This window comes from Peromyscus maniculatus, chromosome 3 (genome assembly GCF_049852395.1).
Source record: "Peromyscus maniculatus bairdii isolate BWxNUB_F1_BW_parent chromosome 3, HU_Pman_BW_mat_3.1, whole genome shotgun sequence".
Lineage (NCBI taxonomy): Eukaryota > Metazoa > Chordata > Mammalia > Rodentia > Cricetidae > Peromyscus > Peromyscus maniculatus.
The window spans coordinates 91,086,707-91,091,738 of record NC_134854.1 but is presented as its reverse complement, the minus strand read 5'-3'; the positions used below and the strand labels follow the sequence as shown (position 1 = coordinate 91,091,738).

Sequence of the window (5,032 nt, the reverse complement as noted above, 5' to 3'; positions counted from 1 at the left end):
TCCTTCCCCTGAGAAGGAGACCTACTTCCTGTGTGTCTGTCTTTTTATTGCCTTTCTCTTCTGCCTTCTCATTGGTTGTAAACCCAACCACAAAACCTCCAAGTCACTGCCTGTCTATACAGAACTTCAGGTCCTCCATGGTTGATATTGATATTAAAGGCATGTGTCTCCATGCTATCTGTACTCTTGAACACAAAAGATCTGCCTGTCATGTGATTGGGATTAAAGTGTGTGCCACAACCACCTGGATTCTGCTATGGCTTGCTATTTGCTCTGACCCCCAGGTAACTTTATTTATTAATATATAAATAAAATCACATTTCAGCAAAGTAAATTATAACCATAATCCACATCACCTTTTAGCAAGTCCAGAGCTCATAGTCATCTAGAGCAGTGTAGTCATGAACTGAAGCTTGGAGTTGTCTGCCAGCCAAGTAGAAACCTGGTGAGACAAATTTAAAGTAGGATGAGAAGTTAAAATTTATGAACTTATTTGGAACTTTTAGGCCCAAATTCTTAGTAATTGGGAAGGGCTGGAGTCCTAAGAACAGGAGAGTGAAAAATACCATTCTTAGGGATAGACAAGTGGGTAAAATTTGAGCTGTGATTATCTGGAATCCTTCTGACCTCTGTGAAGAGGATCCAAGTTTTATAACTCTTTTAATCCTCTGAGGCCTGTATGAATTAGCTTACAAAATGACATAAAAGTTAGATACATTAGTATTACCAATCTGTACTGAAATCCACATCATAGATAAGGCAGGTGAAGTGAATTCATACCTTTGAGTGCTAGATGAACTATAGATTTGTGATAAAAACCTGTGCATTTTCCTTCTGTCTAGAGAGCCAGGTATAAATTGTCCAGAGATATTTTGTTTTGGACTGATGAGAAGCACTTTTAAGTTTATATTTAGATGACAACCAAAATAAATCTAAAAAATTGAGCTTGTGGCTGAACAGTAAGTTATTATTGCTCTACCTGCTTATTAGAACTTTATTAAATGTTAGGCTCTGAACTTTTATATCATAGAGGTGGAGAGAAATCCAAAACATTTCTCATAATCTAAATCATTTATTTGTATCTTCACAACTTGCATCTATATGTGAAAATATTTTCCAAGATCCTCAAAGATTATAAGCTTTCATATCCTCAGACCTTTATATATCTTAAAACATTCTAGATCCTCAAAGCTTGCATAGACTTTCATATCTTCAGACATTTTCTCCGACCCACATTTAAAACTTTGTGACTTATGCAAACTTTTTCTTAAAAATGAGTTAACCAGCTGGCTATAGCTTATTCCCAAACTTATGTGACACCATGAAAGCAATGCTAAGAGGAAAATTCATAGCTCTAAATGCCCACATAAAGAAGTTAGAGAAATCTCACACTAGTGACTTAACAGCACAACTGAAAGCTCTAGAACAAGAACAAGTAAACACATCCAGGAGAAACAGATGCCAAGAAACAATCAAATTGAGGTCTGAAATCAATGAAATAGAAACTAACAGAACAATACAAAGAATCAATGAAACAAAGAGTTGGTTCTTTGAGAAAATCAACAAGATACATAGGCCCTTATCAAAATTAAACAAAAAGCAGAGAGAGAACATCTAAATTAACAAAATCTGAAGTGAAAAGGGGGACATAACAACAGACAATGAGGAAATCCAGAGAATCATCAGGTCATACTTCAAAAAACCTGTACTCCACAAAATTGGAAAATCTGAAAGAAATGGATGACTTTCTGGATAGGCACCCCATACCAAAATTAAATCAAGACCAGATAAACTATTTAAATAGACCAATAACCCCTAAGGAAATAAAATCAGTCATTAAAAGTCTATCAACCCCCCTCAAAAAAGCACAGGACTATATGGTTTCAGCACAGAATTCTACCAGATTTTCAAAGAAGAGCTAATACCAATACTCTTCAAAGTGTTCCACACCATAGAAACAGAAAGAACATTGCCAAATTCTTTTTTTTATTGGAGCTGAGGACTGAACTCAGGGCCTTGTGCTTGCTAGGCAAGCATACTACCACTGTGCTAAATCCCCAACCCCACCAAATTCTTTTTATGAGGCCACAGTTACACTGATACCCAAACCACACAAAAATGCAACAAAGAAAGAGAACTACAGACCAATTTCCCTCATGAACATTAATGCAAAAATACTCAATAAAATACTGGCTAACCGAATCCAGGAACACATCAAAACAATTTTCCACCATGACCAAGTAGGCTTTATCCCAGGGTTCCAAGGATGATTCAACATATGAAAATCTCTCAATGTAATACACCATATAAACAAACTGAAAGAAAAAAAAAACACAAACGATCATCTCATTAGATGCTGAGAAAGCCTTTGACAAAATCCAACACCCCTTTATGATAAAGGTCTTGGAGCAATCAGGAATACAGGTAACATACCTAAATATAATAAAGGCAATTTACAGCAAGCCAACAGCCAACATCAAATTATATGGAGAGAAACTAAAAGTGATTTCACTAAAATCAGGAACAAGACAAGGTTGTCCACTGTCCTCATACTTATACAATATAGTACTTGAATTTCTAGCTATAGCAATAAGATAACAAAAGGAGATCAAGGGGATACAAATTAGAAAGGAAGAAGTCAAACTTGCATTATTTGTAGATGACATGATAGTATACATAAGTGACCCCAAAAATTCTACCAGGGAACTCCTACAGCTGCTAAACTCTTTCAGTAAAGTGGCGTGATACAAGATTAACTCAAAAAAATCAGTAGCCCTCCTATATATAAATGAAAAAGGGGCTGAGAAAGAAATCAGAGAAACATCACCCTTTACAATAGCCACAAATAATATAAAATACCTTGGGGTAAATCTAAGCAAGTGAAAGACCTGTAGGATCTGATTATCTAGTTCTGCCAAGCTGAGAAAGTAATAGCTAGCCTAGCCATCAGTACTATCAGAGATCCTAGAAGAAAAAAATTTAAGTGTAGACTGAGCAGGTTCTGATTCTATAAATGACAGGGCCCAGTCCATCCGCAGGTCTCTATAGCATTAGAGGCACAAGTATCACAACAGCATCAATCTTTGGCCTTCAGGCACATAAAGGAGAATTTTTCCTGTGGAAGAAGATCACAGGAGAGACTGATCTTACTTTGTCTAGGCAAAAGGAGTACAATCAATTCTTCAGTGTCCTGTTGCCTTTTCACAGTCTGGGCCAGTTCCTGGCAGCAGGTAGGGCATCTTGCTCAGTGGTCAGCATGCCATAATCCAGGTGGAGACATTGTTGTACCCCATAATCTTCTTTGGAAACCTTGGGTCACTACTAGGATCTGGGAGTATGTCTGATATAATAAGCTATTAGTTAAACATTTTAAATGCCATATTCTGCAGATCTCTGTGGTATGAGGGCTGTCCAGGTATATCTGAAAAAACAAACTTTATTTCTAGTTACTTGTTTTAAGTTCAACCTTGAAAACATATACAAGGGACTAAGTAAAGCTTATCCCTGTAATTAATTACATCAGTACTTAGCATGTCTACAATTAAAGAACTTGATTATTTATAAGATGATTATTTACTTGTGTTCTCAGTCTACAGTAAGTAGCCTTAAAAACAATGATGTTGAATTGAAACTCTTCTAGTATCAAATATGGGTTCAGTAAAGAAATCAAAACAAAATAGCCATATGCTAAAGGGAGGGCACTAAGTTCCTTTTAGTATCAATATAAAATATTTATATCACTCAGTTTATCCAAATAGCTTAAGCTTAACAAATTTAGCAAAGACAAAGAGGCTAGACATACATTCTTAAGCCTGAATTGACCTTGAGTAAGGAGAAATATTCTCCAAGCCACTAGTTCTCCACTTTCTCAATGTAAACATCTGACATACAGCTAGTCCTAAGCTACCCCTGTAAAAAATTGGGGGGTTGTTTTGTTTTTTGTCTTTTTTTCACCCCTAAAGGGTCAAGACTCAATGAATCAGAAGCTGTTCCAAAGCCTTTGCCCAGGTATTGTCTTGCTGCATCACAAGAAATGAACATCTCATTTTCTGGTGAATATTGCCTGGATGACACTTAAAGTACAAAGATTAGCTGCCAGAGCAAGGTACATTCTTGAATATAAACTCATGGAGGTGCAGCTTTAATATTTATCAAATACCTTATTTATTAAACACATCTAGTCATCTATTTAAATTCTCTATAAGCTTGCTGTTGAACACTTGTCAAAGACATAAGTACTTATGTGTAAATTTCTAAGTTAGCTTTTATTAATCTGAAAAGATCTTTATAACCTTAGTAAAAAATGGCTGCCAGCCATGTGGCTCTCTATATCATGATGTCACCAACCAAAATGGATGAAAGCCACATGGTTGCTGTTTAAAACATGTTTTTCTAAACAATAATTACTTGCACACATACACACAGTTGGATCTAAGTTACATACATATACATACAGTTAAAGCTAGCATACATATAGAGTTAAATTCAAGTCACATACATGTCCACATACATACACATGTATATATCTTCATTTTTAACATAAACATTTTGCAGTGAAGAATCATCAGCTGGCTTAAAAATGAAAACCAACCAGAATTAACTTTCACTGAACCAACACAAAGAATCTACTGGATCTGAATGATCAAAGCAGCCTTGGCTACAGCATTATAACATAGCTACCATAGCTTAGCAACCATAGGCAGTGACATTCCATTCTTTCCTTGGAGTCAGTCTTGGTCAGGTTTAGCAGGCAGCTCCCAGGGCAGGTCTTAGGAGCCTCTCCCATGAGCATGGAAGGTGCAGCATGGGGACAAAAGATTGTTGTTAACCTCAGATTCTAAAGTGCAGGATAGTGGCAGACTGTGAGCTACTCCATGCCCTGAATGGGCCCCTCTGGGGGAGAGACACTGTAGGCCACTCCTTGACTATGACCCCCGAGGGGGCTGTTCTCCATTAGCCCTAAATTCTATGGTGCACCTGGGTTAGATGTGCTCTTTGCTACATGAGGCCATGCATGCTCTGTGCCTTGCCA

The 5,032-nt window shown here is 36.9% G+C and overlaps 1 long non-coding RNA gene across 1 annotated transcript; it reads right to left on the bottom strand.

Annotated features, from left to right (window-relative positions):
- Positions 1-346: 346 nt before the first annotated feature.
- LOC143272169 (uncharacterized) lies at positions 347-4,664 on the bottom strand. Its single transcript, XR_013049607.1, has 3 exons — positions 4,592-4,664; positions 3,151-3,421; positions 347-442 (listed from the first exon to the last, which is right to left on the bottom strand). It is a non-coding gene; the product is annotated as an uncharacterized LOC143272169 (long non-coding RNA).
- Between the last annotated feature and the right edge of the window lie 368 nt (positions 4,665-5,032).